General features: G+C 39.9%; 1 long non-coding RNA gene and 1 pseudogene across 2 annotated transcripts in view; both read right to left on the bottom strand.

Annotated features, from left to right (window-relative positions):
* Nucleotides 1-25014, bottom strand: part of LOC309652040 — a 655586-nt gene that overhangs the window by 347875 nt on the left and 282697 nt on the right. The gene's annotated exons all lie outside the window — the stretch shown is intronic.
* On the bottom strand, nucleotides 9267-24059 carry LOC309651991 (olfactory receptor 11A1-like; annotated as a pseudogene). The gene has a single exon. The product of its transcript is annotated as an olfactory receptor 11A1-like (transcript).

The raw sequence follows: 25014 nt of genomic DNA, 5'->3' as shown, positions 1-25014 counted from the left end.
CAATTCGTACATCAGCATGGACATCTTTCCTGAACCAATTCTTGCTCTTGATTCTATTCATCCCCTCATAAGTATTTCTTAACACATAAAGTATCTTACTTGCAAATTCATTTCACACAGTCTCAATATTGATCCTTTGCTCTACACAATAGCCACTCATTTTTTTCAGTGACATGAAAATAGCATGCATTTCACCACCAGTGCTAGCTAGTGCAGGACTGATTGGCTGATGTTGACAATTTTGTTCCTGAAAGTTAAACCATGGTTCCCATTTGGCCTTGGTCACAGTTTCAAACATTGAGTAACAACTTCCCTTTGGATTGTATAGAGGTAGACTCAAGGATGATTATTTTAGAAATTAGGACACTTATGTTGTCCTTTCTCTTTCATATATTTTGTAATCATCATCCCAGCCAGAACTAGCTGAAGGTCATTGCTCCATGGACTTGAAGGTAGGTAAGTAGGGCTTACTAGGGTCCCTGAGTCTCAGCTTAGTTACTGACATGTACCTGTTATAGCACCCTAGGATATTTGTCTTATCCTATCTCTTGAGGAACTACAGTATATGGTAGCGGTTAAGATAGCAGGCCGTGGATTTAGAACTGGGTTTGAAACCTAATTTGACCATTCTCTACCTTGGTTAAATGAATCCCTTTCACCGAATTGCAGTTTCCTCATTTATACAATGAAAATAATGTCTACCTGCAAAGTTCACAAGGCTTAAATGAAATAATATATGTAAAACACTTAGCTTGATACCTAGCACATATTGAGCTCTCTACTATTAATTGGTGGGAAGACCAGTCTGACAGTGAAAAGTCAGAATATCTTTCAAAGCTATAAAGCAATGCCTCCACTAATATTGACTCTTCTTGTTCAGAAACTTGCTTCACAGAGTAATGTCAGAAACATTCCATTCCAGCCATGCTCCAAGGGGAGGCTATGACTCTCTCAGGCTTGTGGGATATATTTCTGTTTCCTTGGGACATGACCCCACACCAGTTATTCTTGAGCTAAAGACACTGCAGACCTTTAACTTCCCCACTAAAATGGTCTTGGCTCTCTCTTTTCTTCATCTGCCACTACCACTAGCTAAGGACTGAGAGCTTCCATTAATTCTCTATGTCTCTGTATACCAGGCTGACTTTATTCAAATGAACTTCCTTCTCAATGGATTGATTAACTGAGGTCTTGTTGTTTGTTATTGTTACTTCCAAATATACACAGTGAATTGTATTACCAAGTAGATGGCTTAATGGGATCCATATTAATAAATAGATAAATATAGTCAGGTTTCATGTGAAAATGAAACTTGCATTACCCATGTGGTTCTGTTTAAGGTATTAATTTACCACCAACCCTCTCCTTTCCTTTTGTAGCCGGTGAAATAGTAAACTCCAAACCTAGTTTATAAATAAGACAGTCCCATATTATGAATTAGTGACATCCAAATTAATGAGGTTTACTTTATCTATATTAACCCTAACTACAATGATATATCACTTATCTGAAGGTTCCCTTCCTAGAAACCATAATCGTCTAGTACTCTCAGAGCTAAAGTCTAAAAATTAACCTTTAAAAACTTTACAGCAGCCAAAAGAGATAATATAAAATCTATACATCAAAAGTCATGCAGAGTACTTAAAGAAAAACTCCTAAGGCTTTCAGTCTTACTTTATACACACTTGTAACTCAGCACGATTTCTGAGCCTAGGATAGAACAGAAGATGTCAAAGGGCTACTGGAGGCATAAACAATATAATCAGCAAGCAAAAACTTTAGAAAGAAGACAGGATGCTTCTTAAAAAATAGACAGCCTGGGGCCATTTATTGGATGATTAAACAGTCTGACACACTAAGGATACACCTTACATCCCAGCCCAACTCAATGATTAGTGTCCATAAAATGACCTGGAATCAACCTGAAAAGGGCAAATTGTGTCAGGTTCACTTGGCATGAAAAAGCAGGGATGGGCAAAATAGGTGAAGGGGATTAAGAGATACAAACTTCAGCTTTAAAATAAACATGCCTTGGGGATGTACACGTAGGGAATAGAGTCAGTAATATTATAACAACTTTGTATGGTGATGGATGGTAACTGGTCTCATTGAGGTGATCATTTCATAATGTATAAAAATATCAAATCACTATGCTGTACAGCTGAAACTAATATAATATTATATGTTAATTGTAAATCAATTTTAAAAATATAGAGACATCCATTTGAAACAATTACAATGAAAAGGACTTGGCCACTGCAAGTACACTTCTATTATGTGAAACATGCACTTGCAAACATTTCCTTGCCAACCAATGCCAAACAGATCAGGTGTTAAGGTATCTGCCAACCAAGGCATGTCACACTAGGTTCTGCCAGTCTGGCTTCAATGAACAGATAAGGGATTGTAATGAGCCCATTATTTATATGTAAATAAAGCAGATGCTGGTGAAATGTTCATGAAACCTTTTCTCTCTCCTCCCTGAGGTGTCACACATGTGAATATTACCAGAGTAGGTCGTGTCCCAGTTATTTACAACTTTGAGTTAATGAGGTGGCTGTTTTGCTGCATCTGTGTGTGGTGGTGGTGGTGGGGGGGTATTCTCCAGGGATAAGTCCTGGAGCTCCAGAGAGCTTATTAGACAAAAAGGACACTTGGGGCTGGCCATTTTGCCATACCACCTCCCAGAAGAAATATGTTCCAGCAAGAAAGGAAGATATTGGTAAGGAAAAGTTATTTTTCCAGGTTTCTAATGAAATCAGGGAATTTCCTCTCACCTTGTTACCAATAATAAACATGCCTTCTGGGGGGAGAGGAGAAGTGCAAAATAATGGCCTCCCAAGGAGCTGTTATGCACTTGCTTCTAATAACTCCTCGTGAGTCCATCTCCCAGTGAAGTTCTTTGTAGTTAAAAATGCCTTCTTTAACTGAGTCATGTGCGACCAATTAAAACCACCAACTCTGCAGTGAATGCTGCACTAACTCCTTAATCCCAAAGATTAGTGTGCAAAGGAAGGAAGGAAGATGATGAAAGAAGCAAGCTATTGGCTATAAGAAAGGGAGCCACTTACAAACCTAGCTACAGGGCGTGCATATGTTGCTTATAAGTAAATGCACTGTGTGTGTATCTACACAGTATGATTTATGTGTATCTTGTATGGAGACACATATGAAAGATAGCGTGTGTGTATATATTCATACCCATATATATCTGTGCACATGTATGGATGATATGAGTGTCTATGTAAATAGAATGTTTACACTGGGGCCGTTTAGTGGAGGGATAAAGAGTTCAATGCACTTTAACATAGCTCCTAACGACACCCTATGTTTTAGCTCAGCCCCCAATAATGAGTACCCATAAATATGGCTTGGGATCATCCAGAAAATGTTGTATCAGGTTCATTTTGGTATAATAAGACAGAAAGCTATCTGTTTGAGACAAATTAAAAAGACTTTGTTATTTCAAGTTATGCTTTTATTATTTGGGACCTGCATGTATAAAGAGCTTCCTTCCCAGCCAGTTGCAGACAGATCAGATGTTACAGTATATGCCAAACAAAGCAGGTCACACTAGGTTCTGTCACTGTGGGTATGGGTCTGTGTGTCAACATTTTGTGTCTGTGGTGTGTGCATGTGTGTTTGTGTGCACTTGCTCAAGTTGGGGTGTGTTTATGCATGTAGAAATGGGCAGATGTGAGGGGATGTACATTTTTTAAATGAATTCAATCTGATGCGAACACTTGGTTTCTGCTCAGCCTCTTGCCTTGACTATCATTGTTCCTGGCTTCCCTTTCTGGTACCCTATTTTGCCTTTTTCAATGGAGGTCCCATGGATCAAATTTGGCTCAGTTAGAGATTGCTCGGATTATCTGACCCTGCCCAGCAACCCCATTGCCCCATCCTGTAGCCTCAACTGCATCCTCTTGCCAAAGCTGCACCTGTTCTTTGGTCCATTCTGGCCAGAGCTACTTCCTTGAAACTGACCTAATGACCCAGCTTAGGCTAAGTTAAGCACTAGTCCTGGCAGAACTAGGGGCAGAGTAAGGTGACAAGGTTGGACTGCAGGGCTCTGCATGGTGTGAACCAGGCTCCCTTGGGGACAGTAGGAACCTGGATGCATGAGAGGCTGTCTGATGTGGGGAGCACTGATTTGGGGTGGGGGAAGCTCACCAGAAGCTCTCAGGATCCTTGATCCAAAGAGAAAGCCAAGTGGGGAAGTGAAATGAGAACCAAGTGTGGAGGGTTGCTGGAGGGTCATCAGTGAGAGGAAGGAAGAGGAGAGAAGAGTAAAGGAAAATATGGAGTGTCCTGGAATACCATTCCAAAGAGAGCCAAGAAGTCCCAATGCTGTCCCTAGGAACACAACAGACAACCATTTATTGAGAGATTACTATATGTCAAGCACTTGCCAGGCACTGGGTGTATCTCAGTAAATAAGACATAGTCCCTTCCTTCAAGGAGCTTGCTGCATATTTGAGGAGATCAAGAAGCAAGTTGTTTTTCATATTTCTGTGTGAGAAGTTCCACAATAGATGTAAGAAAAGACTTCCTGGAAAAATGGAGTTAGGCAGATGAATAGTGGGGAGGGGAATGAACATTTAAAGGCCACGTTTTGACTTCAGGATAAAGTCCAAATTCCTTGGCTTGGAATAGAAGGCCCTTCATGAATTGGCTCCAGCTTCTCAGTTCTCAGTTGTCACCACCATTGCCCACACACTCTAGATCCAGCCATGTTGGATTTCTTGCAGTAGTTTGGACATGCACACTCTCTTTCACTTCCGAACCATTGCAGGTGATGATCACTTTACATGGAATGGCTTCCCCAGGCCCCACCCATGCAATCTACTTATTTGATTCAGCTCAGATAACACCTCCACTGGGAAAGTCTTCCCTTAACCTGGCCAACCTCCTGCCTCAGATTGGTTTGGGTGCCTGTATTAGTTTGCTAGGGCTGCCCTTACAAAGTACCATAAATTGAGTATACTAAACAACAGACATTTTTTCTCACAGTTCTGGAAGCCAGAAGTTCAAGATCAAGGCAGCATTGATTCCTTCCGAGGGCAGTGAGGAAGAATCTGTCCCATGCCTTTCTCCTAGCTTCTGGTTGTTTGCTGGCAATCTTTGGTGCTTCTTGGCTTATGGACATATCATTCCCATCTCTGCCTTCATCTTCATGTGGTGTTCTCCCTGTGTGTGTGTCTTTCTCTCTAACTTTCCCCTTTTTATAAGAGCACCAGTCATATTGAATTAGGGCCCACCTGAATGACCTCATTTTAACTTGATTACCTCTGTAAAGACCCTATCTCCAAATAAGGTCACATTCTGAGATACTGGGCATTAGGATTCCAACATATCTTTCTTTGGGGGACAAAATTCAACCCATAACAATGACTCTCCCTCCCCAGCACTAAGACCCTACACTTATCATAACATTAATCAGCCTAATTATAATTTTCTGTTTACTTACTTGTCTCTCACCAAACTGTGAGCTGCATGAGAGCAGGGAGCATGCTTTATTCATTGTTGTAACCCTAGTATTTCAATACTTAAAACAAAACCAAGCACACAGTAAGTATTCAGTACATATTTGTCACAGTGTAAGTGTCACTCCTTTGATCAGAGGCCAATCCCTTCACATATGCACTGGACCTTGGACCTTCCAGCCTTTTCAGGGACCATAAAATACTATATCCCTCTGGTCTCCTACATCTTCAACTTCTCCCTTTCTAATAAATTCTTCTTCCTAGTAGTATTAAAATATTTTCTATTACTTCCCATTGTAAAAACAAACATCTTCCTTAAGCTGCTTGTTCCAGCTCTCATCAAATCAATTTCCTTTCAGAACCAGGTTTCTCCAAAGCATTATCTACACATGGTGTCTCCTTTCCTTCACCTTTTATTTATTTCTTTTTCTCACTCCAGTATGACTTCTGCACTCATCACTCTACCAAAAGTTCTTTTAGTGAGGTCATCAATGTCCTCCATGTTATCAGATACAATGGACTCTTCTCTGTCCTCAGATTACACCTCCTCTCAGCAGCCTTCAGTATAGTTTACCAGGCTTTCTTCCTTAAAACACTCTCTTCTCTCTACCTGAATGAGCCTACACACTTATGGTTTTCCTGCTACCTCTCTATCCCTTCCTCATCCTTATTCTTCCTCTATGTGACCTCTAAATGATGGAAATCACAGGGCCCCATTCTGGGCTCTTTTCTCTTCTCTCTCTAAACTGTTTCTCTACATGATTTCCCCCATTTCCATGATTTTAAATGCCATCTACATGCTGATGGCTTCTAAATTCTTATTTCTAGCCCAGATATCTCTTCTGAGTTCCAGAGCAGTATATTTAACTACCAACTTAACATCCACTGCTATATCAGTATACTCTTATCCAAGATTAATCTCATCATTTCTCTTCTCCCCCAAACCTTGTCCTTTTCCAGGGTTCTTTCATCTCAGCTAGTGGCACAAGCACATATTCAATTCAAAACCAGTAACCTAAAAGTTATTTTTGATTCCTCCCTCTATAACCCATTACCAAACTCTATAATTCCTACCTCTGACTATATTGAGTTCAATTCATTTCTCCCCATCTCTGCCACTACTCTTCTAGTCCTTACCACCATTGTCTCTCACTGGTAACATTGTAACAGTGTACTAATTGGTTTCTCAATGTCTATTAGCTCTCCAGTCCCATTAAAAGTCATTTTCCACATAGCAGCCAGAATGATCTTAAAACATAAAATGGATCCTGTCACTCTACTAAAAATCATTCAAAGAGTTCTAATCTCACAGCAAAATGCAGTGAGGCATGGTATTATCTGGTTCCTGCATACTTTTCTAGACCCTTCTGTGATGTTCTCCCCTTTGATCACTACATTGTAACCACATTAGCACTTTCTCTGTTCCCCAAACATTCTAAGGTCTTTACTACTGCAGGACCCTGCTGTTATCTAGTCCCTCTGTTGAAATCCTGCCCTGCCTTATCAGAGAAGTCTTCTCTGATATTTCCAACCCAATCCAAATTATGTACCTGTTGTGGTCTGAAAGTGGGTTGGAAAAGAATTTCCAGACACAAGGCAGAATGTAAAGAAGATGGAATTTATTAAATGGAATGGTCACTGCCAGAACAGCGGGCTGACTTCCTAGTAGTCTGAGAGAGCCGACCCCGAACATGTGCTATTAGTCAGTTTTTATAGCCAGAGAACAAAAGAATGGTCCGAGGTGAAAATTTTGTTTTCTGATTGGTCGAAGCACATATAACATCCTTCTGTAGGGTGGGAGTGGGACAGAGCAGATGCCTTTCCTTATTTGGGACAAGAGAGAAACATGTCCCATCGCCCAGGTGGGCTCAGGAATTTCGTAACCATCGCAACATGGCGGGGAGGACAACAAGAGTCTGATAGGGTGTGTATCGCTGAAACTTCTTCAGGCAGGATTGTCCTTTGTCCTTGAAGCACCATTGTCCTTGGAGCACCACAGTGCCCTTGTTATATGCCTTCCTAGCAGCCTGTGCTTTTCCTTCATAACATTTATCACAGTATTAAATTTTGGAGGATCATCAGTATATAGGTAGTACTTGAAGTCAAGGAAATAATAGTAATCTAGTAAGGGAGGAAGACATATAACCATTCAGCTATTCACTCAACAAGTAGTCATTGACTATCTCCTATGCCAAGCACTAAAAATTCAGTGGTAAAACACCAGATAATGTGATTACTGCTTAAACCTAGGTCCACAATGAACCCCATGGAGATACAGGAGAGTATCACTTTACTCAATGTGTTGGATGGGAGAAAACAATCAGGTAAGATTTCCTGGTAAAGATGATGATGAATCCAAGTGTTAAAATATGATGGGGCATTAACCAGGTGAAAAACAAATATAGGCAGGAATTTTCAGGCAAAGGACATGAGTAAGGATGCACATGTATGCTATGGTAAATTGTGAGATGGAGCTTGGTGGGAGATGAGATTGCGAAAGGAAGCAGGAGCAGGGTCATGGAAGACTTTGAATCCCACGCTGAGGAGCTTGGATTTGATCATGTGAAGACAAGTATCAAATGTCGACTGTGTGAAGTGTACTATGCTGGGTACTTGGGGGTACAGCTAGAAATGACTTTCTATCTCTGTCCTGAGAGGGTTTACAATCTCACTGAAAAGATAAGGCATGCACACAAAATGTGAAGAGCAGTGCATGCTTACATGTCAAATAAAGGGGAATAGAGTACTTCTGAGGGGAATAAATTACATGAAGAAGACAGCAGGGAGAGTTCTGAGAGAACATAGTACTTGAGTTGGGTCTTAAAGGAAAAAAGGGGGTGTATTTAGCTAAGCAAGGGACATTCTGAGCTTTTGTGTTTGTTCATATGTTCTACTAAAAGCTTTGTTAGGTCTTTTACATTATGTTGTTTCATATTAATTGTAAAATTATTCTTAAAATTAAGGTAAATAAAAATATTGGGATTTTATGTGCAGAGATTCTCTTTATAGACAGTGCTTTCAAGAACTACATAGTCTACAAACAGTGTAAAAATATATAATCTGAGCAATTTGAATACCAAGGCCACCAGACTGTAATATCTTTGAGGTCAGATGCCGTGTCTACATTGTTCACTATTCTATTCCTAGCACCTAGCACGATGCCTGGATAATATTAGTTTCAATGCATATTTTTGATTGTCTCCCTTAGCAGAGTCTTTTTGCTTCCCTTCTCTCTTGAAATGTAGCTTGAATATATCCATTGATAATGTTAGGTAGCTGGTAGCAGATACAAAAATAAAACAAAAGCACAAGTGAGGCCATCAAGGCTACCTCAGGTACATAGCAGAAGGAGGATCTGGGAGGAGAGCATAAAGAAAGAAATGAAAACACAGTGAGTAGCTATGAATGCTAGAGAAAATCCAACTCAGAAAAGAGTGCCTTGAGGCAATCTACATGTCTAACAAATTGCTGTAAGTGCTTAATGCACATTTCTCCAAAACTAGTCTTCTAGTGAGCTTCTGTATATTTTATTAGATTCCACTTTTATCTTTCTTAGTCCTAGGCCAAGTGCAGGTGCAGTATTATTATTAGTCATTTAACACAGTCAGCCTCACTACCAGAACACTTGCCTGAGTGCTACGCAAATAAATATGGTCCCTTCATTTAGGGAGCTCTCTTATTCTTATCGGGGTAGCACAGTTATTGCTCCTCCTCCAACCCCAAGATCTCCCAGTCTAATTTATAACACACTCACGCACACGCACGCACACACACACACACACACAGAAGAAACTGAACACAACTAAAGCACACCTGCCAATCCTCACCTCCAGGAGGGAGGGATTTGAAGGGATTATATGCTGCATTATTTATTGTCTATCCCAGAATGGCTCCCCTCCCACCAACTAGGAAATACTCCTCCCCGCTCACAGTATAAATATGCTCAAGGAGAACTAGATCACTTCAAGGAGACAGAGACAAATCTATTAACCTTTCCCCCAAATCAGCTAAATAGATGATTTGGAGATTAACCAATATTTCAGGTTATAAAGATTATAATCTATCCTAAGTTTTGCTAATCAGACTGGGAGTTCCCTGAGGATGGGGAGAGTGCCTTGACCTTCAGACTGCCATCATTTTGGTTGATTGAATGAAGCTCATCATTATAGGAACAAACCCTCAGCTTCCTCAGTGCTTCCTCGACATCTTTGTTTTTGAGGCTGTAGATAAGGCAGTTACACATGGGAGTGACAACAGTATAGAGCAAGGAGAAGGTTTTGTTGAGAATTGGTACCTGGCCAGCCAAGGGCAGAGCATAGACTAACATCAAGGTCCCGTAAAACAAAGTCACAACCACTAGATGAGAGGAACAAGTGGAGAATGCCTTCTGCCTACCAATCATGAAAGGTATATGCAAGACAGTGAAAAGAATCTTCCAGTAGGAGGCTAGGATTAGTCCAAAGGGGGCCAGAGTCACCAATGCTGTTAGACTCATGCAGATCAGGTTGACTAGCTGGGGATATGAGCAGGAGAGCTTCTGCAGAGGCTTCAAGTCACAGAAGAAGTGGTCAATCTCATGGCCGCCATAGAAGGTCAAGCTGGATAGCAGCCTGGAATGCAGCTGCCACTGTGAAACCACTAACGCATGAGCCAATCACTAGCCCCAAACATATGGTTCTATGCATTAGTGTTGGATAGTGTAAGGGCCGGCAGACAGCCAGGTATCGGTCATATGACATCACTGCCAGAAGATAACATTCAGTGCTACCCAGGGCACCAAAGAAGTAGAGCTGAGTAATACAACCTACCATGGAGATCACTCTGTTCTCTCTCAACAAGTCCACGAGCAACCTGGGCATGATATTCGATGTATAACAGACCTCCAGATATGAGAGTTTTGCCAGAAAGAAGTACATTGGTGTCTGGAGTCCCTGCTCAGTGCTCACCAGGATGACAAGGAGGAGATTCCCAAAAATGGTGGCCAGGTAGACAGCGCCAAACACCAAGAAGAGCAAGGGACCCAATTCCTTGAGGTCTCCAAACCCCAGTATTATAAACTCAGTCACCATTATAGTGGTATTTCCTGGCCTCACAGAAGTCAGAAGTTCCTGGAGATGTGTCAGTTTCTTCATACTGTTATGTCAGATTACCACTTAGATTTCCTACACAGTACAATTCTAATCAGTGGTTGGAGCTCTGCACTGATTAGGGCATTTTGGGGGGATTGGCTCTCATTGTAGCCAGTTCAATTTGCCCTCAGAAAAACTTTTATGGAAATTAGCTGAACTTGTCATCTAGTCAGGGTGTGGAATAAGGATGAGGAGACTAAATGGTGGAAGGAATGGCTCAGTGAAAATATGTCCCCATCCCTAAGGAAACAATTCAGAGTACAACTTTATAAGGCCCCTAAATTCACATCCAAAGGAGACATGTTTAGCCCATGCTTGGCATCCTTTGTGCCATTTTGGGTAGAAGAAATTCCCAAGGAAAACTCTTACTAAATCCTGACAATTCAAAGAAATGGCAGGCCAGATAGCAAATCATAATCACTATCTTCTTTATCACAGCATGAAATGGAAGGTGAAATGCCAGGACTGAAGCAGAGAATCACTCCATTGATGTTACTGGGCCATCCATGCTTGTTTGCTGGTGACACCTCTGAGACAGTAGAACAGTAGTTGCTGGAGAGATAGTAGATTCTGGAAAACCAGGTGTACATACTAAATATGTATGAATACAGATTTCTTATTTTTAAATCCTTCCCCATAAGAGGCTGTATGTTAGGCTTCTGGGTAGAAAGCCTAGCAGCTGACATCTGAAACTGCTGGTTAGACTCGTGTGCACACATCTGAACACACACACACACAGAGACACACACACACACAGACACACACACATCTGGGTCTACACAGTCAGGTATAGATAGTCACATGTGCTATCATCTTTGCCATCAGTTTTTAATTTGGTTTTCCCAGAATAGTCTCCTAGAAGTGAAATATTTGCGACATGGGACTTTGCCTGCAAATCAGAAATACTGACATTAGGGAGGTAGTGGCCATGGATTAGATCACAAGGCCCAAATAACCAGGCTTTTCCTATACGTCATAGGCAGGGGAAGAGAAAATAGCATGTTTTCTCATTTAATTTTTCTACTAGTTTTTGTGAGGCAGTGTAGTAAAATTATTAAACACATGAACTCCAGTGCCATACTGCTCAGAATCAACTCCCAGCCTCTCTATTTACTAGCTATATGACCTTGGGTAAGTTACTTAAACTTTCTGGGCCTCAGTTTTCTCAGCCTAAAAAGTTATCATAGTGGCTTCTCACAGTGTTGTGTTGAGGAGTAAATACATGTAAAGTAATTAAAACAATGCCTGAAACATAGTTAGCACTAAATAAACATTAAAGATTTTTCTTTACAAAATAAATTTTTTTTGTAAGAACAGCCCCACAGGAGCATTAACCAACATCATTAATCACTATACTTAAATAAGATGATATGATACAAATGCACAAGGAAAACTGTACATCTCTCATTACTTCTTTACTGTTACTTATCACCACTTAATTTCACCACTTAATTTAACTTAAAGATAATTTAAGATAACTCTAGTGTCTATCTATAGAGTTATCTAAGGATTAGATGAGATCATGAATATAAAGTGCCTGCCACATAGAAACTGCTAAATAAATCATGGCTAATAATAGTACTAACAAAAATTTGCCTGAAGTCATCAAATGAGCATGAGCTGAGATTCAAACACAGTTCTGTGTGACTCCAACATTCATGATCTTTCCACCACACAAACTGACTCACTGCCTGTTATTATCTACACGTATGTGTATAAGCAAAGAGTTTTCAGAAAGCTGTCTAAAAGAATTAAAGGCAGACTTACAATCTTATACCTTTTAGCCAGCCTTCTTCCTACACATCTACTTTGCACCAGGTACCCACCACACGCAAGCCATGGGCACCCACACTGTTCTCCAGTTCCTTCCCAGCTTCTGACCTTGGTTCTGCCTCCTTTGAGAAGGAATAAGGGGTTTTTATTGGGTATTCTCATCTCAGACTCCCACCTCTTCCTCAAGAGCTATGGCTCAGATTCATTCTCCCTGGTTTCCCCAATATTAAGACCATCCTTAACCAGCTCTTTGGGCCTCAGGCTATAGTGCCGACCCCTGTTGTTGGATACATAGCTGCCTAGCTAAAATCCACATTTTCTTTGCAGTTGGGTCAGGCCAGCTGGGTGTGAATTGAATGATGTGTATAACTTTTAGTTCGTGCCCTTAAAAGAAAAGTACATATCCTCAGCCTCCCCTTTTTACTCTTCCCATTGGCTGGAATACAGACCTGAGAGAAAAATCAGCAGCTGCCATCTGGGACTGAGATAGAAGTTGGATATTGAAAATAACATAGCAACAGCACAGTAGCAGCCTGAACCCTCAGCTAGAGTAACACGAAACAGCCTACCTGGCTCTTCTGTGGAGATAAACACATTTCTATTTTGTCTAAGTCACTGAAGGTTTTAGTCGTTTTGTTACAACAGCTTAACCTGTACCCTAACTAACAAATGATTATAACTATCTCCTGGGTTATTGTGATTATTCAACAAGATAATCCATATAAAATACTTAGCACAGTGGTTGGCAAATAGTAAATGGCAGCTATCATGATTTCTGTTGTTAGTGACTTCATTCCTCATCTCCATTCTTCCCCTTCTCTGGCATCTTTAAATACCTTATCCTAACCTAATTTTGGTTCCCTCAAGACCCAATGCCTGGTCAGGCCCAACAACCTTTGATATGGATTTAACAATTTCCTACTCCCATGGGCTCAAAAACTCCCCACTCGTTCAGGAAGGGAATTTAAACACAAACAACCAGATTTTGCCCTTTTCCTAAACAAACCACAAATAACACATTTGACTGATTTGGGCCTGGTTCATATTCCTAACAAGATAGATAATCAGTCTTCAAACTGGGGTATGCAGAACCCAAGATCAATGGTGTTCAAATGGGGGAGATTTTGCACACATTCACACCCCCCCCATGTATTTGGCAATATCTTCACACATCTCTGGTTGTCACAACTGGAGAGGGGCATCTAGCGGATAGAGGCCAGGGATGCTCTTAATCACCTTATAATGCACAGGACAGCCCTTTACAAAAGAGAATTATCTGACCCCAAATGTTAATGGTGTTGCTGTTGAGGAACCCTGCCCTAGAGGTACACAATGACTTCCCAAAGAGGTAGGCAGACAGGGAGTGTTTTAAGAAAATTAATTTCTACTTTATATATGAACTATTCTCTAAAACTGATCTACTGTGAATGTGCCTGTGGTTGAAGAATCATTCCGGTCCTCTTTTCTCACCTCCCTTTTCACAATTACTCGTCTCCCACTTTTCAAGAGAAAGGTCTACTCATTAGGCATTTTGAAACTTACCATTGTTGCAGTCACTTTCTTCTGTGAGTGTACAGCAGGCAGAGTGGAGTAGATAAGATCTTGAAGTTAGAGCATAGTCTCAGGTTCTAATTAATTCTCTGTCACTTACTAACTCTGTGACTTATTTGCTTGTTTATTTTAACACTTTGCAGACTTCTGGTAATAGGGTTTTTTTCTTTAGTTTAAAATTTCATGGTACATATATATTTGTTGAATGTATAATAGGATGATCAAGAGAAGACTTTCAAGTATAAAAATATGTATGACATTAGGATGAAATTCTGTGGGGAAACTGACTGGAAGTGTGAGTTCAAGAAGAAAAGGTAATGATGTTAAGTGTCTGACTATTAGAGAACTTGTCCATTTATATTTTCCTGTGTGATAGTGGACATCAAAATACTACAGTATTTAGAATTCATTGAAAAAGTTAAAAGAATGATGCAAGAGTTTAATTTTAAACTGTCAGTATTTACAAGGTGACAGAAATTATACAGTGTTTGCACCTATTTGAACTTACAATGAAAAATTTCTAGATGTCAATTTGAAAATGTGTAAGGGGCCAGAGTACAGTACAAAGTTTAAAGAGCTACGTTCCTGCTGAATCCCCTCTGTGTCCTTTCTTGCTTGATGAAAAAACAGAAAGAGGAAAAAAACCAGTCACATAGAGATGTGATTAAAATGCAGCAGCAAATCCTTCTGCACAAGACCAGTTTTCTCCGGTCCCCACTCACCCTGCCAGCTAGCTTCCAAGTGTTTTTTTTTCTCCTGTTCAAGAAGCTCTTCATGCTCCCCCAGCCTTCCTTTCAAACTAATACCTATTTTTTCCTTTTTTATGAAATAATTACTCTCTTAGTCATCACTGCATGTCTCTGGACTCTTATAACCTCCCTATGACTCAACATGCTTTTAGCAAGTGGGCCTCCAGATACAATCCACAATTATCAGACAGAACTTTGAAAAACATATTAAAAGAAAAGGAAAAGTTTTAAACAGTGGTATAAGGTGGTCCTCACACACACATACAGGCTGCACTCACAGAAAAGTTTTCTTCCCCATGCCAAAACCACTGGGAAAATGGACAAGTCAATCAAATGAATTAACTCAGTTGTTTGTTTTTATGCAGGAAATGGCAATACCTGGTTCTTTTTTGGGATTGCAACCTTTATTGTTTCAGGCAAGTTGTGAAACCGGTGTGTGTTCACAGGCTCAGGAAAGTAATTTCATATGCACACACAAGCATACATCTATGCACACTGGGGATGGTGTGATTGTAGCTGTGGTGAGCAAGAAAGGGTGTGTTTTTTGCCATCCAACAGCCCAGACCTACATTTTCACGTTGAAATCAGAGAACACAACCTTAAAATAGAAATGGCAATAAACAAAATAGCTCATTTTCATCTGGATTGGTTTGCAGAGCATAGTTCTCTACTGGACTCTGGCCTGGTAAATATCTCTTGCCTCCCTGGAAGTCTGAGCTGCCATTTGATTCTTCCCTGTCTGAAGACAGCTTCTTTACATTCTAAAAGAAGCCAAGGAAAAAAGTTCTTCCTCATACACTCCTTTAAGACCAATCAACAGGTGTGGATTTGATTTCCAGCTATCCTATATTAGCTGTGTGACCTTGAGTAATACTCTTGACATCTCTAAGCCTCAGTTTCTTCATCTTCAAAACAGGGATAATGCTGTACACCTTGATTGAAACACACAATGAGTGCTGAGGAGTAAATGAGACATACTGTTTTTAACGATTATTTAAAGTACTATATATAAAATACATTAAAATAACAATTATAAATATTATAATAATTAATTGTTATTAGTAGCTCCCAAGACCACATATTCCACAGTTGATAAGCTTCAGCTATTAGAAATAAATCAGAATCAGAATCCTTTTAAATTCATCCCTGGTCTGCTCACTGGTTCTATATAACATAGATCTAACATTTTCTAATGTAATAGATAGTATCTTGATCTATATCTTGATCTTCAGATAATTGAAGAGAGATATTGTGGTCCCATTCTACTCCCACACCTAGATTTACTTTGCTCTGGGCTAAAAGAAAACTGATCGATTGAGAAGATTTTAAAGAAAAGAAAAAGTACAATATCAGTGGACTCACACTTCTGTTCTCAACATTATTGTTTACTTGACTGATGGCTACTGTCCCCTTTGGAGGTTGTTAACACATGGAAATGATGTTTTTTTGAGTCTGGAAAAGTGAAAGAAGATGTTTCAGTTTGCTCTTTTATTCCCAGTACTAGTTAGCGCTTAATACCCTTTTGATGTACTCATGAATAAGTGGATGAAAATCTGTCGTCGATTTTATTTTTCCTAAGCAGGATGGCCTGGAGCTCCCAAGTCCTGCTGCACGGCTCCAGCATGATGAACCCCAGGATCCTGAGCCTTGATTCCAGCCCACATTCACAGAACACCTGGCTTTGCCCCTCTATTCTTCCAAGAGGGTACTTCACAAACTTTTGGAAGGCTGATGGCACCCTGAGGCCATCTGATGCTGGTGTCAGTAACTGATGCCAAGATAAACCATTTTTTGTTTTCTAAGGGGGAGATGGGGACCCAGCAACCTGGTCCTAAGTTCTCTTATAGATAAAGCAAGTGGGTGTACTATATTATTTGCTTATTAGGTATTAATGATGCAGCCTCAAGTTCAGATCAGATGACTTAAAAAAAATAGACTGAGCCCTTCACAGCCAAAGAAAGAAAACTTCCTTGGGACCAACTGGAAAGAAGAGTTTTGTATGTTTATTTATTTTCTTTATGTTTTTTGTTTGTTTGGTTTGGTTTGGTATTTGCTTGCTTATTTTTTTAATTATGCACACTTCACCTCCTCTCTAGATTTCCTGAGCTAAGTTATGAGGCTACATCAGAGGTAAAAAGTCAGCACCTCCAATCCCACCCTAGTCCTAGCTCTCTGCCACCTCAACCTGTTCAGCTCCATAGATGAAGGGGATTAAGAGGTACAAACCTTCAGTAATGTAATAAATAAGTTGCACAGAAGATTACTAGACTTATCCTCATGATCATTTTTTAATGTATACAAAAGTCAAATCATTATGTAGTACATCTGTAACTAACATAATATTGTTCACCTACTATATTTCAATAAAAAGCATAAAAAGTAAAAATCATCTTTTTGTCCAAGATCTTAAGTAGTACAAGTTAAAGAAAAGAGAAGAAAATCACATATTAGGAATTTTATATAACACAAGGCCCAAACACGACTGAGGAGCTATTTTTCTCCAATCATCAGGTTGAGTACATCCCAGAACATTATAAATTGTCAATTCCGTGAGTAGGAGCAGAGTCTGTCTTGCTTATGCTGTACCCCAATCTCTAGCACTGTGCCTAGACTTTCAGAATGCACTCAGTAAATATTTAAGGAAGGAAGAATATAAGGAATGTAAGGAAAAGAAGGACAGAAGGAAGTTTCTAAGCAAATATCTAAAGAAGGAATTGTTCTGGAATAAGGCATTCTATAACTCTAAGGCCCTGGAGGTAGAAGGGACCATGAGAGACCACTGGTGTCCAGCCTTTCACACACACACAGAAGACTATCTGAATTATTTATCATTCTATTTGAAGAATTCATAGGACAAAATCTCCATGGTTCTCTTTGCCTCCCATTCTTATTGCCAGTAAAGTCATGCTCACACTCTGGTCTGTAACTTAATGAAAATTTCCAGGCTACACATCCAGGTTTACTATTCCCACTTGAGCTATCAATGTGCTACTTAGGAAATTTACCTGTATTAATTTAGTCTCCAGAGCAGCCAAACAACTGGCCAATTTTCAAAAGAAAAAGAATTCAATCAACCTAGTTATATCCCCTTTTCTCTACTTCCTTGAATATGCATGGCACCTAGATAAGCCTCTCTATATAATAAGCTCTCTGGTTTATTTAGAGACAGGGAAAAGGTTCTTGTAAAATTATAATTAGTTGAGACTCAACAAAACTAAGAAAGTTTAATATACTTTGCTTTTAGGGGAGAAAGAAAAATTAAAATAGAAGCCATCACAATTAAAATTACAAAAATTTTCAAGGGCTCTCCTGCATTCAAATCACATTCAGCCCAGTTTCCTATACCTTCCGTAGCTGAGGCTTTGGACAGTGGTACAAGGAGTATGAATGATCCTCCTATGGCCCTGAAAGAGTTTCAGTGTATCAGGATTCATTGATCATCTCAGATGTTTCATAGTAATTCAAGCAATGTGGACACAGCCCCTTGGAAAGATTTCAAAACTGGGGTTTGAAATTAAGAAAGTTCTTTAGATGCTAAGAAAAGCATGACATGACTCTTCAGAGATCTAGAATAGTTTATGGACAGAACACCCAATTCTTTAACCATTCTGCAATGGTTTTGTCATATCATCGTTTTACTGGTAGAAGTGGTGGTGACAGTGGTCATCGCAGTGGCAGCTGTTAACATTTATTGACCCTTCACTACATGGTGAACTCTATGCTAAAGCTTTCAGGTGGATTAACTTATTTATTCATAAATTATCTTTCTTAATCCCCAAAAGAAACATATCAGGTAAATACTAATATTATCTTTACTTTGCAGATGATGAAACAAAGGAAAAAAGATGTTAAGCAACTCATCCATGGTTACTAACAGGGCAATTCAGGTTTTATTTTGGCATAAGGCTCTCTGTCCCAACCACAAATATACCCCACTCTTTGGCCCTCTTCAAGTCATACTCTAACATACAAATTAGTAGAGATTAGATGGAAGGTTTAAAACCAGGTAAGAAACCAGGTTAAAGTCAGAGGAACTCAACCCCAACCAATCCCCATTTCTGTATACATAGATAAAAACTTTCTCCTCATGTTGAGTAAAGAACAGCATTTTCAGATGCTAAGGAAAATATGACATTAATATGTAAAACTATAATTTATATGAAAATGGTTTTCTAATGGTTGTTACATTTAGAAATATAAAATTAATCTATTCATAACTCACTATAATAAGGAAGAATTAGGCAAGCACTTTATATCTATCAACTCTGTGATCTTTTGTCATCTTATTAAAATCAACATAATTCTGATTATAGGCCAGGTGTCCAGACTGCCTTCTAAATTGATAGCAATATAGGATTAGCACCTCATTCTTTAAAATATTCACATAGTTTATGCAAAAGCACGATTGTTAGCAGGATAATAATTGGCTTAATTAGGGAAAAGGAGGGGAAGGAAACAAGCATTTATTGACCACCTGCATCATATTGTACTAGGTGCCTCCACATACATTATCTTGTTATGATGATAATATATATCTCACATGGTTGTTCTGAAGATTAAATGAGTCCACGTACATGAAAGTGCCCAGGGGAGGCAGAGAAAGGGACCTAACAATATAGATCACATCCCATGTTCCAGTCCTGTGATGTGTGCTGTCACATACATTATTGCCTTTAATCTTCACAACAGCCCTGCATACTTGGCCTTGCTATCCAGATTTTACGCATAGGGATACTAAGTCTCAGACAAATTTTTAACTACTAAAGTCACACAGATAGTAGATGGTTGAGTTAAGAATGCAGACCCTGAATTGACTGAATTATACATCCATGATCTTGCCACTATATCAAACTATAGCAAAAGCCTGTTTAACAGCACTTTGTCATAGGGAGGGAGGAAAGAAAGGTATCAATATCCATTCATTCATTCATTCATTCATTCAACAAATATACTTTCAGCATATACTCTGTACCAGGCACTGAGCTAAATTATCTCAGTAAATCTTCACAACACACCTAGGAGACAGGTACCAGGATTACCCTAATTTCAGGAAAATGGGGCTCAAGGAAGTTAAGTTGACTTGCTCAGCATCATAGAGCTAGGACATGGGAGAATCTGGATCCAAAATTAGTTTGTCTTCAAAGCCTTTACTCTTTTCAGAATATTGTGCTACTTTTAGAAGGCAAATTATGCCCCCCCCCCGTATGCAAAGAAAGGTATTTTAAATTATCTCAGATACGATTAGGAAGCTCAGATTGCTGGTCCCCAGTCCTAGGGCTCTATTACATGACCGGACCTCTGTAGCCTAGGAGAGAGAGACACAGAGGCAGAAAAAAAGACAGAGAAAGAGAGAAACAGAGAGAGAGAGAGAGAGAGAGAAATACTCAATCATGCTGGTCACCCTGGAGATGGAAAGGACCACAAGAAACCGTCAGGTCTAGCCATCTGCTTTGTAAAACAGCATTCTGAACTACCTGCCTATTCTCATGCCAAAGATGTATTGATGCCATCCAAAACCCAGGAGTTTTCTGTGTACATGGTGGGTACTAGACCAGAGTGTGACATGCACCATGCAAACCCATCTCCACCACCAAACGTAGGATGTCATGGCCCTTTCTACTAAATAAAGAGCAACACAGGAAAGGCTGCTACAGAATGAATGGACTTGATGGATCTCATAAGAAGACTGGGGTTGTTTTGTTTCATTTTTTTGTTTTGTTTTGTTTTTAACATCTTTATTGGAGTATAATTGCTTTACAATGGTGTGTTAGTTTCTGCGGTATAACAAAGTCAATCAGCTATACATAAACATATATCCCCATATCTCTTCCCTCTTGCATCTCCCTCGCACCCTCCCTATCCCACCCCTCTAGGTGGACACAAAGCACCGAGCTGATCTCCCTGTGCTATGTGGCTGCTTCCCACTAGCTAGCTATTTTACATTTGGTAGTGTATATATGTCCATGCCACTCTCTCACTTCATCCCAGCTTACCCTTCCCCCTCCCCATGTCCTCAAGTCCATTCTCTATGAAGAAGACTGTTTTTAAGTCATAAAGTTGCCTCCAAAACCAGTCTTCTGTCATTCACCTCAGCAACATCCCTTTTAACCCTACTAATATATGGGCCGATGACCATACTTCTGGGTAGGCAAGCCTCAGCCTACCTTCTTCTTCCCCTAAGATCAGTGGTCATTCTCATCTCTGGTTGTAGCTACTCCCATAACCTCCACTCTTGCAACAGTTCTCAATATTCTGCCGGCAAGGATATGATTTTCTGAAATAAATCTTGAGCAAAGGAACTTATCTTTCCTATTATTTAAAGATGGCTCCCTTAGCTATTCCCCACAAGGCTATCTTCCCATACCTGCATCAGGGGAACAGAACTGGAATTCAGAGGCTCCAGGAAATCCTTGCCAGGTGACCCAAGGACTGCCCTAGGGTATGGTTGGCCCAGCATGAGATTCTGGTGTTAATGAGGCCTAGATGGAGGGTTCAAGCTCTGTGGAACCAGTTACAATCCTACACAGGGAAATCTGTGCTGCACCTGAAACCTCTGCACTGCCACCTCCCAAATTCAGGCGCTGGGTCACAATGAGGAACAGGGCCAGAGAGCAGGAGGCCTCCAAGCAAACTCTTCAAACTTCACGTGCTAATGGAGCATTGCCACAGGGGAAATAACTGCAGACTTCACACTCCAGAGGCAGTGTAATGTAACAGGATACACAAGGCCTTTGGACCTAGAAATCTGGGTGGCTTGGGGCAGTTACTTAATCTCTCTGTGTTTCTGTTTCTTCCTTTTAAATGGTCATGAGCTTGGTAGAGAGGGGCTGAAGTATGAGGCATGGCGTCACATTTATTGAGTGCATACTTTATCCAGGCATTGTACTCAGTACTTCACAGATACACTCACTTCATAGGCCCCAAATTTCTTCAAGTTATGAATTATTATTGAAATAATAATGTACCATATAAGAGAGTGCCTGGCTCATAGTACACTTATTAAATGTCACATCCCTTCCTTTTCAAATCTATAGGGAAATGACAAGAATTCCAGTTCTCAGAAAATACATCTATTCAGTGTTCTCCCTAGTGTTTTTGAAGTCTGCAGTTTGCAGTTTGAAGAGACTTTGAAGAAATCATTTTTAGAAGTAATCATAGAATGTCAGACTGGAAGAGACTTTAGAGATTGTTGATGTCTGACTCCTCAATAAATAGAACAGGGAGATATTTACTTGTTACTGGTTCTGCAGCAAGGACTACACCAGAACCAAGGTGCCCTCCCTCCCAAGTGTGTGTGATCCTATGACTCTTAAAGGCTGGCTCAGAAAAAGCCACTCCTAACCTTACATTAGCAAAAGTCATTCAGACTCAGGTTGGCTGCAGGACATAGAAGCTGCTTGGGGTTCAAGAACTGCTGCTCCACAAGAGTTTCAGGAAATGGCTTTGGGACAAGGGAGGGAGGGTAGAGAAGCTAGAATCCACAGGATTTACCATCTTGTGGCAGCTAATTTAGAAACAAAGGCAGAAACAAAAGCAGAATCTTGATCTCTTGATAGCCCCATCTTTGGAGATTAGGGAACTGCACAGGGTTCCACTTTCCCTGTGGGATCTTGAAGTCCACTGCCCTCTCCCATGAACTAGTTTGCAATTCCCACCATGAGTCACTCTCAGCTATTGCCTCCCAAAGACCTTTGTCAAAAAAGAATATGCTGGCAAGAATTCTGTTCCTAAAGCTGGAGCTATGCATAGAAAGTACTCCAGAAATATCTACTGAATGAATTAATCAATGAATCAAGGCCTGTTTAGAGAGATCCTTCTGCTGTCTCACTGGAACAAGGGAGTAGGGCTGAGTTTCTAAAGCAGCCCACAAGCATTTTTGGTTAGTTTAGTTTCTCACCTCCTAGCCTAGAGCCGGAGAATTGGCCTTCTCTAGAGGAGGGAAAGCCATTCTCCAAAGGCAAAAAAGTCCAGTCCCTGTGCCTCAGCCTGAAATTTTCCAGAAAGAATGGTAAGCACACCTCCAGGCAAGCAAACATAAAAGAACTGAGGCCACAACTACAATTCCTCAATGATCTAAGGGGAGTAGATATGGGGAACAAAGCCCCATTCTCTGGTGAGACCTTACTTGCCACTCATTTAAAGAAAAGGCGTGAAATAATTCCAATCATTATTCATCAGTCATTCTTCATCTACCCCTTGTAGAGAAATGGCCTGAGTGGGAGTAGGAATGGGAGCAATTGGAGGGCTACATGGGTTGTGTGTGTGGGGATGGAGAAGAGGCATTGATCAAGGGAACTGTCTTGAAGTATTAGAGAAAATTTCAGTCTAGTCTATAATGTTCTCAAAATGAACAACTAATCCTTTTTGCTCACAACCTTAAACTAAAGAGTCCATAGATTAACAAAGCATTAAAAGAATCCTAGAACCCTGGATGTGTACATATACACATACGTAAACTCAAATGATCACAGGATACACACGCAGATTCAAACACATACAAAATGTAACCAAAAAAAACCAAGCCAACACGTACTATCACACAGATACAAATCCTTAAATATGCACACATACAAATGACACCACACACACACACGCGTGTGCACACACACATACACCCACTTTCAGACAGACTAATAACATCTTCTGGGCTAACTGGACAAACTGAATGCTCCCCAAATGGTAGCTTGCTACTACTCGCAACTCTTCCTTTACCTGCTCCAGCTTTTAAAGTTTTTCCTAACTTGTTCGATTTTTTAAAAGTTGTAACAACTCCCAACACAGTTTATCACATATCCTTGGCAGCTGGTATTTGAGGACTTCGAGGGTGTTTACTTGAAAGACACTTTTCTCTTGAATAAAGTAAAACTCAGAGGTGGAAATAGGAAAATACTTCCACAAACCAGATTTTTCTCCTTCATTATATTATTAAATGGCAAATCTTCCTCCCTAAACCATACTTCCCTGTCCACATGATATCTTGGCCAATTCAAATTTTTCTGAACCATGTTTCACTTTTGAATAGACATTTTCCAAATTCTTGTCCCAGTCGTGCTCCTATTGAGGCAACTTCACATCCAGGTTCCCTTAAGCAGCACTATATCTGAGACACATATTAAGGAAAGAACAGAAAACTGAGGTCCTAAATCCTATGTCTGTGATCACTGTCCCAAGTCCCTTTTTGGGCATGAATTGAGTTGGTAGCAACTTGACTAATTATGATTTTGCCAAGAGTAGGAAGACAGCGAACTTGTTTTCTTCACCCTCTGGATCACTATAATTACAAACCCTACACCTTTCTGTGGAGCTCTTTACAGTTTACTACGTGCTGTTGTTCCTTTGTTGTTCTTTTATTCCTTTGTTCCTATGGTTCCTTTGTTCCTATGGTTCCTTTGTTAGTCCTTGAGACACCTCTCTGAAGTTATTCAAGCAAATTTAAATACAGTATCCATTTTATTGATGAAGAAACTGAAGTCCAAGTGGGTGTGGTGACCGGCCTAAGATTCACAAAGCTAAGTAGTGTCAAAGCTACGTCTTGATACTAGGTTTTTATGACTCTGATGCCAATAATTTAAAAACTGCATTCCCCGTGACACTCCCCCCCACAACACAGACACACATAGTAAGGCTCTATTCTAGTTTCACACTTTCAAAGCAACACCCTGATCTTTTGCCCTCTCTTGCTCCCAGCAAACAACGTATTTTACATCTTTTCACCCTGGACCATCTTCTCTATGCCTAAGTAGATAATATCATTTCACTTAATCTTTAGGAAGGGTTAAGCAACTTGCCAAAAGTCACACAGTCAATAAATTGTGGAGCCAAGATTGCAATACAGAGACATTGGGCTTCAATGATTATGGTTTTTTCTATAACATTACACTGCCTTTCAGAGCTAATTTGTTAAACTAATCTGCTAATGGGCTAATACTGCACAAACACCAATCAAAAGGAAATTGGAACAATTGTATTTCTTTTATTATTGCAGTCAATGTGACACAAGAACAGCTTAATACATTTTTCCTAACTAAATTCTATCGTCAGGACATTGAACACCTACTGTATGCCTGGCTAGACCCTGTGGCACAGTTAGGGAACAATACAAAACAGTGTACTAAAACACTGAATGGTACACGTTTAAATGTCCACTTGTAAATTGGAAGCAATAATAAATTAAAATAAGTTATAAGGGTGATCAACAAAGAAGCAATTAAAGGTGAATGGAATTATCAAGAAGGAAATAAAAGTTTTGCTTGGCTAGGAAAGATTTGAGAAATTATAGAAAAGACAGCTTTCCATACAAGAGAAACAGTATAAGCAAACACATAA

Source organism: Balaenoptera physalus, assembly GCF_965194825.1.
Source record: "Balaenoptera physalus genome assembly, chromosome: X".
Lineage (NCBI taxonomy): Eukaryota > Metazoa > Chordata > Mammalia > Artiodactyla > Balaenopteridae > Balaenoptera > Balaenoptera physalus.
This window is presented reverse-complemented; position numbering and strand designations above follow the sequence as displayed.